This window comes from Drosophila willistoni, unplaced genomic scaffold, assembly GCF_018902025.1.
Source record: "Drosophila willistoni isolate 14030-0811.24 unplaced genomic scaffold, UCI_dwil_1.1 Seg171, whole genome shotgun sequence".
Taxonomy (NCBI): Eukaryota; Metazoa; Arthropoda; class Insecta; order Diptera; family Drosophilidae; genus Drosophila; species Drosophila willistoni.
In genome coordinates, this window is record NW_025814133.1 from 437,245 (window position 1) to 448,451 (window position 11,207).

The 11,207-nt window shown below is 35.7% G+C and overlaps 1 long non-coding RNA gene across 1 annotated transcript; it reads left to right on the forward strand.

Moving 5' to 3' along the window:
* Window positions 1–765: 765 nt before the first annotated feature.
* On the forward strand, window positions 766–1,403 carry LOC124461002. The gene is made up of 3 exons (XR_006954891.1): window positions 766–824; window positions 955–1,169; window positions 1,223–1,403. It is a non-coding gene; the product is annotated as an uncharacterized LOC124461002 (long non-coding RNA).
* Window positions 1,404–11,207: the final 9,804 nt, after the last annotated feature.

An 11,207-nucleotide genomic window follows, 5' to 3' on the forward strand; every position in this document is an offset into this window, starting at 1 on the left:
GGGGTCGGAAACGTCTCCTTCTGTGCGTTATAAACATCTGACCAATTTTATAATACCCTCTGCAAGGGTATAAAAATCACTGTTCGTGACTTTGCAGTTTGTATGGGAGCTATTTGGTATAGTGGTCCGATATGGCTGATCCGAGATATACAAGCTGTGCTGTATATACAAGCCTACATGCAAAAATTTAAGCCCAATAGCTTTAACGTTCTAGGAGGAGTTGATGGATGGACGGACGAACGGACGGACAGACGGAACGTTGCAAACTTCTGATCAAAATTAATGTTCCCTTTTTGCAAGGGCAAAAACTTCAGCGCAGCCAAAGTTACCCCGGCCCGCTAGGTTTTCTTTATTTTACAAAATAAATATATATGTACATAGTTTGATGTAGTGCCGCTCTTTTTCTATGATCTTGGTGTCCTCAAAATTAGAAGAGTGTCAATTTTTGGCACAGTGTGTCAATGATGGCGTGATTTGACCATTATTTAAATTTTAGACTCAGTTTTCTTAAAAAAGTGTTTTAATGTATCGTCAGGTTTATGGTCTATTTTGACTTTATTGTAACATGTGGATTGTGATATTGTTTTTGAGGGTGAGGGAAAACTGTATTATTTACAGTCATTGGTTGTGAAAATGCATGGTGCTTATGCTCTTAAAGTTCTGCGCATGTCAGCAAAAATTATGAAAAGTGTGTATACCTTAACTTTACTTGTCTCAATAACAATGCACCTCCAGCTCTATATATGTATTCTGTGCATTTAAATAGTTTAAAACATATTATAAAATGCTTTTTTTTTGGAAAGTGCGGATAGTGATATATATTTGTAAGTTGCATTATTTTTTGAGTTTTAGTAATGTAAATTAATTTAATTAATAGGTATAAATATACAAATGCTGTTGTTTTTTTATTTTAACTCGTTAGATTGTCTAGTAACATACTACATTTTATCCAAGTACTTTCTAGAGAAATTGTTGGTCAACATGTGTATCTGGAGAAAAAGATAAATATTACAAACACCTATGAAGCCCACGGTGAAGATGCTGCAAAATTAAAAAAACCTTTTGACAGAGGCCCATACTTTGATACATCTGCAACAAAAAATGTAACATCGCTAGTTGGGAAAACCGGACACCTGAACTGTCGCATAAAAAATTTGGGCAACAAAACGGTAAGAAAAAATCTAAGCTGGGTTTTATTATATTATATGGTTTTTATTTTTAGGTATCGTGGATACGTCATAGAGATTTACATCTTTTAACGGTATCGGAAAGTACATACACATCAGATCAGCGTTTCACATCCATTTACAACAAACAAACTGGCGACTGGTCACTGCAAGTATGTACAAAATCTATCCTAATAAAAACGCAATATGCTTTTAAGCAGTATCAAATAAAATATTAACTGAACGCAAGATTTTTTAAATTAGAAATTTAAATTTTAGAATTGAAACAAAAATTTTAATTTATTTTATAATTTATATTTTGGTATCTAAATATATCAAAATTTTACGACAAACAAAAAAAATTTATTTGTTCTTTTTATACCGTACACCCATAGGGTGAAATGGTATATTAAAGTCGCCAAAATGTATCTTTTGAAATGTTTGCTTTACTGGTGTATGGTATACCTAAGTCGGCGAGACGACTTACTTACTTCATTTTTTTATCGATACTGGTGATTATCTGAAAGGGTTATCCATATAGTTGTAGTTATCCATATAGCGAATTTTTTTGTGTATACATTTTTTTATAGTTATTTATAAAATTTCCGGACATCTGCAATCAAATTATTGATGAACACTCAAGAAAAATAAACCTAGAGGTTTAATAGAAAAGCTATCAAGTTTTTAAAAATAGGAAAAATAAGATTTAACTCCTCCAATGACAAGCACAACCAAGCCCATATTTGCAAGTGGTAAGTCCTTGCTAGCTTTTTAATTTAATTCACAAAAATTGGTACTTATTTTGTTTTTAAACCATGCACCCTCACCGTATGGGTGGTATATTAAATTCGCCAAAATGTATTTAACAGGCAGAAGGAAGCATTTCCGACCCCATAAAGTATATATACTATCAAGATCAACCGTTTCTTCGTCCATCCGTTCGTACTAACACGTAGATCTCGGAGACTATAAGAGCAAGAGTCAACAAATATGGTACTTAGACTCCTGTAATACCTACGGTGTTCAAGTTTATTAGAAATTTTCGCCAAGCCCCCTTACGTCCAGCAACTTACATAAAACCGATTTTATCAAAGACTTTACTAACTATAGACACCAAATTTGGAATAGAAAATTTGTACACGCTCACTTCCGCCCCCGATAGTTAAAAAAACCTGATTTTCTCAAAAACTAACAAAGTCAGAACCACCAAATTTGGAATGTGTACTGACTTAGTGCACGCGCAGATTTTACTTTTTTCAAAACTTTGCCACGCCCACCTCCGCCACCGAAAATTTAAAAAAACTGATTTTCTAAAAGGACTATATGAATGACTACAGTGCTTCAGCCTAAAATTGTAGGTCGCATTAGACTTTTAATATAAAACGTTAGTCCACATTGACTGACACCAAATTTGGAATGTGTACTGGCTTAGTACAGGCGCAGATTTGACTTTTTCAAAATTTTGCCACGCCCACTTCCGCCCCGAAAATGAAATAAAACTGATTTTCTCGAAAGCTAACAAAGGTAGAACAACCAGATTTGGTATTTAGATTTCTTTGGTATGCGTGCAGCTTATCGATATTTAACATTTTTACTTTCGCCTCCAGGATCAAGAAAAAGCGATTGCCTCCGGCAACTTTTTAATTATCGAAACCAAATTCAGCGTACTAGTGAGCCCTATAATTATGTACCAACCTACCAAAATTTGTAAGACAGGACTAGCACCATGGAAAATTTACGTATAGATGAGTTTTATTAGTCGGTCCATAAATGACGAGTTGGCCGAAGACTATTGGAAGCGCTAGAGTGCTCGTGTGTTTTTGTGAATGTAAGCGAGATAGCATGAGGCTATGAGGCGAATTTATAGACATACATTTGTTGTTCGAAATTTAAAACATTTTTTCAATCAGAGCACAAACTGCAGCGTTTTGTAATGATCGGGACCTTAAGCCTTCAGGCACGAACAGCAGAAGTTCTAATAAACTCTGGTGCACGACTATAGCCGCACCCAGTTTTTTCTTATAACTCAAAAACAAATAGACATAGAAAAAATCTAAAACTACCGTTAGATAAAGCATGAAACAAGATGTAAAAATAAATAATAAAAACAACAACATTCAAAATAACTGTAATTTTTCACATTTCGTTTTGTTCTAAGTGCATAACTATAGCCGCACTTTTCATTTTTGACCTCTGTAATCACTTTGTGACGTTGTTCTCATGAAATCGGTCGCAAATAATTAGCTGCGGAGATTTTAATCAATATGCGAAAAGGATCGGTCCTCTCAGATTTTGAAAAAGGACAAATTCTTGCTCTCAAGGGTGAGAATTTTTTTTTTTTCGTTTCGTGAAATTGCCAGAAAAATTGGTAGATCGGACAAAGTCATTCGAAACTTTTATAAAAATCAGTCCGAATATAGACAAAACAGAACAGGTGGACCGAAATCCAAAATAAATTCGCGTGCCCAGCGTCTTCTGGAGCGTGCTGCAAGCAACTCCTTGCTTACAGCTAATGAGTTAGCTGCTGAATGTGGCCTAAATGTATCCCGATGGACACGAGCATTAAAAAAGTCTCCAGTCATTGTGAGAAAAAAATTAAAAGTGGCTTCCAGATTATTGCAAAGGCATAAAGAGGCGCGGGTGAAGTTCGCTAGAGACAATATGTCAACTGATTGGAAAAAGTTACAGGATTTGCTTTCTTATAAAAAGATACTTATTTTATATTTTATATATTTTTTTTCGGATGAGTCGACGAGACGAATTCATAAAGACACGTACGTCCGTCCGTCTGGATCAACGTGAACTCCCCCTAGACCCTTGGAGCTATAGAGTTGAAACTTTGCATGTAGGCTTGTATATACGGTTGTACATCTCGGATCAGCCAGATCGGACCACTATATCATACCACTAGCTCCCATAAGAATTGCAAAGTCGCAAACTGTGACTTTTCTTAATAGCTTTACTATTTTCTGATCTATTGTTATAAAGTTTAATATTGGTGAGTTTATTACATCAAAAACGACTGTGCCAAATTTTATCAAGATCGGTGAACTATATGATATAGCTCCGATAGGAACGATTGGTAGAAAACCGTGACTTTGTCAATAATTTCGTGACTGTTTACGTAATTGCCATACAAATTTGTCAGTTTAATATACAGCGGCGGCAAAAAATTTGAGTACATTTACTTAATGTTAGTGAAAAGTTTTGATATGTTAATTTATAATGTTGAATTGGTTATTCTATTGAGATGATGTTCTGTAAATTTCGTGGGCATATCTCTAATGGGTTTTTTTATACCCTTGCAAAAAGGGTATATTAATTTTGGTCAGAAGTGTGCAACGTATAGAAGGAAGCATTTCCGACTATATAAAGTATATATATTCTTGATCAGCACGACGTGTAGGCTTGTACATACTGCAGGGGTTGTATATCTCGGATTCAGCCGGATCGGACCACTCTATCATATAGCTCCCATACAAACCGCAAAGTCACGAACAGTGACTTTTCTCAAGAACTTCGTTATTTTCAGAGCTATTGTCATGAAATTTAATATTGGTAAATAAAATAGACATATAAACGACTGCGCAAAATTCGATCAAGATCGGGTGACTATATCATATAGCTCCCATAGGAACGATCGGTCGAAAACAGTGACTTTTGTCAATAACTTCGTTACTTTTAACGCGATTCAAATTAAACATTTATAAGCTTAATATATGTGTTAATGACTGTGCCGAATTTGATAAAGATCGGGTAACTATATCATATAGCTCCCATAGGAACGATCGGTGGAAAACAGTCACTTTGATCAATATCTTAGTTTTTTCCTATGCTAAGATTATAGTCAAACTTAGCCTTTTTATCTAAAACGTTTTTCCACTTTGATGGCTATACAAAGAGTTACAAAAAAGTTGCAAGGGTATACAAGCTTCGACGCGGTCCAAGTTAGCCCGGTCCTCCGGTTTTAAAGTGGGTTTTGATAAAAAGCCCCAAATTCGGACCCGGCAAAAAAAAAGACACATTTTCAAAATTTGTAAAATTGATCGTACACCTTTAGTTTAAAAAAAAAAATTTTAGATCTAGTAAAACTAAGATAAACTGCATACCACAAATTGTCAATTTGGCCCCAGGGTCCAATTTGGAGCCAATTGAAAAATTCAATTTTGTATGTATTTTTTTTATCTCTCTGCTTGGTGTCACTTTACGCCACTAACTCACACTAAAGTATAACTACACTTGAACTATGAAAGATAGTGAATTAAATTTTCCGTCAAATGAGATATTATTCATCAAAATCGGATTAAAAACAGATAGACTTCGTTGCCCTACAAAAGAGGTGTTTTTTTTGTTAAAGAGGTGTTTTGAACAGCCCAACTACTTCCCTCTCTTTCTTTATCTTAGTTTTACTAGACCTAAAACTTGTTCTTTGGGTCCAAATGTGTACGAACAATTTTACAAATTTTGAAAATGTGTCTTTTTTTTTGCCGGGTCCGAATTTGGGGGCTCTTTATCAAAACCCACTTAAAAAAACCCCCATTAGAGTTATGCCCACGAAATTTACAGTACATCATCTCAATAGAATAACCAATTCACCGATATAAATTAACATATTAAAACTTTTCACTAAAATTGAGTAACTATCGAATGAAATCAGAATTTAAAGTAAAAAAAAATGTACTCAAATTTTTTGCCGCCACTGCATCTGTTAATGACTGTGTCAAATTTGATCAAGATCGGATGAATTTATCATACAGCTTCCAAAGGAACGATCGGTCCAAAACAGTGACTTTTAAGAATAACTTCGTTATTTTGACGCGATTGCTTTATACATCTGTTTATGGCTGTGACAAATTTAAGCAACAATCGGTGGAAAACAGTGACTTTTGTCAATAACTTCGTTACTTTTAACGCGATTCAAATTAAACATTTATAAGCTTAATATATGTGTTAATGACTGTGCCGAATTTGATAAAGATCGGGTAACTATATCATATAGCTCCCATAGGAACGATCGGTGGAAAACAGTCACTTTGATCAATATCTTAGTTTTTTCCTATGCTAAGATTATAGTCAAACTTAGCCTTTTTATCTAAAACGTTTTTCCACTTTGATGGCTATACAAAGAGTTACAAAAAAGTTGCAAGGGTATACAAGCTTCGACGCGGTCCAAGTTAGCCCGGTCCTCCGGTTTTAAAGTGGGTTTTGATAAAAAGCCCCCAAATTCGGACCCGGCAAAAAAAAAGACACATTTTCAAAATTTGTAAAATTGATCGTACACCTTTAGTTTAAAAAAAAAAATTTTAGATCTAGTAAAACTAAGATAAACTGCATACCACAAATTGTCAATTTGGCCCCAGGGTCCAATTTGGAGCCAATTGAAAAATTCAATTTTGTATGTATTTTTTTTATCTCTCTGCTTGGTGTCACTTTACGCCACTAACTCACACTAAAGTATAACTACACTTGAACTATGAAAGATAGTGAATTAAATTTTCCGTCAAATGAGATATTATTCATCAAAATCGGATTAAAAACAGATAGACTTCGTTGCCCTACAAAAGAGGTGTTTTTTTTGTTAAAGAGGTGTTTTGAACAGCCCAACTACTTCCCTCTCTTTCTTTATCTTAGTTTTACTAGACCTAAAACTTGTTCTTTGGGTCCAAATGTGTACGAACAATTTTACAAATTTTGAAAATGTGTCTTTTTTTTTGCCGGGTCCGAATTTGGGGGCTCTTTATCAAAACCCACTTAAAAAAACCCCCATTAGAGTTATGCCCACGAAATTTACAGTACATCATCTCAATAGAATAACCAATTCACCGATATAAATTAACATATTAAAACTTTTCACTAAAATTGAGTAACTATCGAATGAAATCAGAATTTAAAGTAAAAAAAAATGTACTCAAATTTTTTGCCGCCACTGCATCTGTTAATGACTGTGTCAAATTTGATCAAGATCGGATGAATTTATCATACAGCTTCCAAAGGAACGATCGGTCCAAAACAGTGACTTTTAAGAATAACTTCGTTATTTTGACGCGATTGCTTTATACATCTGTTTATGGCTGTGACAAATTTAAGCAACAATCGGTGGAAAACAGTGACTTTTGTCACTAACTTTGTTATTTGCTATATGGTCGAAGTTAGTTCCGGCCTCTGGTTCTTTTATTTGAAAAGTCTAATACTGGCGAAGGAACGGCCTTTAATCGAAAGCTGGAGCTATGCGATGCATGTATCATGTTTATATCGCATGTTTAAATCGAGCTATATAACATATATAGATATCCGACTTTAATTAAGTGCGGCGCAGTCACTTATATTTGTATTAAATTAATAATTTTTAACTAATTGCGTCCAAAATAACAAAGTTTTTAATAAAATTCACTGATTTCGGCATATCGTTCCTGTTATGTACACAACCCGGAATGAATATAGATCATGTACATCCCCTCTTAGTCATAGAATCTTCTTTGATCCAAGAAGAAGTCAGGTTCTTCCTATATAGGTAGTCTCTATCGAAGTCCCTAATCATCAGATGTTATGATGGGCAAGAGTGCCACAAATTAGGCCAAAGCCAACATGGTATGGGCAGTCCCTAGAGTACGAATATTACACAATTACTTAACCAAAAGAGATGAACTAGAAGGATAGAAAAAGAGAGTATATTAGTATCGCGCGAATAGGGAAGCTATGAGGATGTTACTATAGCTTCGCGTCTAAGCCCTCCAAACCAACGATTTTCCTGTGGCAAGATTCTGGAAAATCCCATCACAATTTAGTTGACCGCTCACATTTCGCCACAAGGAAGAACACAAACTTTTACTCAAACTATAAATGATATTTATTCATGAGGGTTACGGAATACCAAAAAACTTCAATAAGTCGGAAACATAATCCGAGTTGACTAAACTAAAATGATGATTCTTATAGTAAACGATAATCAAATTAAATAATTGGATCATTTCAGGCATCCAAAAGCCAAATTAGGGATAATATGTTTTGTTTTGTTGAATCATAATTGTAAGGTGGATATATATAAAATTATAGATATTCAAAAATAAAAATGTTAATTGGAATTTGGAAATCTCCAACTTAAATTACGATATTAATTATAAAAAACTGTAGGCTCGCTCACACAGTCAAGGGCGATTCTCAATATCGTTTTAATTTTTCAACAATGATTGGCAATTTTCTGTTTCTTTGATATTTTCTTTTAGCTTTACTGTACTTGAGAGAGTTTTTTCTTATTTGCAGATTATTTGACACTGAACTCGCTTTCTATTTGCATATAAACAGGGAAATACCAGAACGATCGTGATTTATGTTAAGAACTTAGGACTTACCCATCCGTCCGGTCCGTCGAAGGCCTTCGTCGTCCGCTGGATGATGCTTAGGAACAAAATATTAGGTTAAATCAAGCGACTGGCATTCCCATGCAACAAAATCGGTCTAAGGGACTCTCAATCCGCAACGAAGAAACTTTCTCTGCCCGTATCCGATTCGGGCGGCTATTCCAAGCTAGTTGACTTTGTCGAAATGTCTCTGTGCCCTTCACGGTGTGCAGCTTTCGAGCCCTTGGTGTCTCAAAAATATCACTGGCTGATTTTCGGAACTCAAATATGAAATTCCTTGCTCAGGTTTCCAACATTCAATTCAATTAGGGCTAAGTTTTCAAAAGAACCTATAAGACACTTCCAACTACTTAAATATCCATAAAAAAAATAACTTACGATAATAAGATTCACAAAACTTTATAATAATTATCGTCCTAGATGCTCCAGATTTGTATTTAATTAATAATTCGGCTTGATGGCCGAGAAAATTTCAGATTTTAATTTTTTTTTTTCTGGAGCAGCAGCGTGGTTTAGGCGTCTAACCAGGGCGGAAGTTCGTCAGAAAAGTGTGTGACCAATGCATGCGATCGCGCATGATGCCACTTCGCTAGAGTTGTACTAGTAAAACTATCGAACTTCTAAGCTCAGCTGATTATTTTTTCGACACAATTACCCACCACCTACTGAAATTCAAACTAACGCCTTAAAATTTAAAAATAAAGCTAACGGCAGAAACTGAGCATTACAACCACAGGATAATACTAGAGCTTGCTTCGGAGTATTAACCTGAAAAAAGACAGTTACTGCCTAATGTCCTTAGCATGATAGGTTCCCAGCAGTTTGCCATTTATATCCTCTTACACATAATAGCAGTTTCCCAATCTCTCTTGAACTCGAGACTTTAGCCACAACAAGTTTAGCTTAGCACTAACGCATTTTTGGAAGTTACTCTGTACGAAATTACGTCTAAAGACTTGTCCTACCTTGAAATTAACCTCCTTGGTTCTCAGGTTATATACCTTTGCATTCTGCTCCGCTGCCTGTGCTATATTCTTCATGAGTAAATTATTATTGGAAAGGAGAGCATCCTATACTAGATGATACGAATTCCTTAGTGCAGAACTTCTAGTAGGTATGTGTAGATCCCATTCGAGCTGGTCCTCTTTAAGATAGGCATTTGACTGTGGGGAATAAACTGCTGTATATATATTTGTTTTATACCCAATGTCGTTAACCATGCATTAAATTTGAATTGTGATCCGTTGTCGCTAACCAATATCTCGGGAACTCCGTATCTATGATATGGTCCCAAAAGATCACTATATAATCGCTGAAAAGGTCGCTCTTATACTGCGGGCTTACCCATTGGTGGCTTTAAGATTTGGTTGGGTGCTTTCGTTGACTTGCACATCTCGCAATTTCGTAAATAATCACGCACTTGTACCACCATGCCTGGCCAAAAGAATGTCCGACGTATGAGCTCCAAAGTTTTTGCCATTCCGCCATGTGCAGATATCGTGTCTTTATGAGCTCGTTTCATAACTTCTTTTGACAGACTTTGCGGGATCCATAATTTCCAATTATTGACTTGGCTGGACTCTGTTCCATCAGGCCCGGACTGGCCCACCGGGCAACCGGGCAAATGCCCACGTAGGACCTTTAGGAGACGCATCAAATTAAATACCCCAACTTTGTACTAATTGGGCGGCTTTTCCAGGATTACTGTAATGGTGTGATATTGAATCCGATGTTGGGGTTGCAACGCGATGCTCATCGTGGTTGCTAGATCGTTCAACTGAATTATTTAAATTCAAATTTCCCAATCTCTGATCAATTAAATATTTCATTCCTTCAAAAATTGCATCAACATTTATCTCAGCTGCTCGATTTAAAATTGATTGTTGCTGTGAAATAGCTGAACGCTTGCTGTGTTGATTCGAGTTCTCCGGGTTACGTGCCGTTGAAGATTTAGGTTTTCTCCCTCTACCTCCTGATTTTAACAGACTAGCCGGAGATGCTACATTGCTTGATTGTGATTGAGCTCTAGTATTATGGGTCTTCTTGTTTTTATTACTTATTGATCTGACATTATAAATTGGACTAAATCTTTCTGGTGGCATAATTTCTTACAGAAATGACATTCCTGATGTTCTTGTATATAATTGTCTATACATTCCTGATGGAAAACATGATCACATTTAGTAATCCTAATCTCTTCTGTTTCTAATAATGCTTTCAAGCAAATTGTACATTCTGCTTCTAGTAGTGTTCGATATTAGCGCCAGCTGTTTATATCAAAGTGTCAATCTGGCATCCCTAGTAATATTAAGGAGATCTGGCAGCGCCTAACAGAGAAAGAGAGTTGGCTTCTGTTCTTGGCACTATACAGACGTGTAGTTAAGTCCTAATAAAGTTACATATGTATATTCGCAAATAAGTGAATTGCCCTTTCTTTTATACATAACTGCGCGACCAAATATCGCGGGGTCTCTCGGAATCAGATTTTCCAACAGGTTATGGGCCCAGACCCATATGTGTAATTGAAAAGACAATAAGTGAATGCAAAAGCTGTGCAAAATGGCAAGTGCACTCATAAAGATAGAACCGCTCAACGCGGAGAACTACGACACGTGGAAACTGCGAATGCGTGCCATTCTCGTGAAAAACGATTTATGACAATATGTGAACGGCTCCAAGGTAT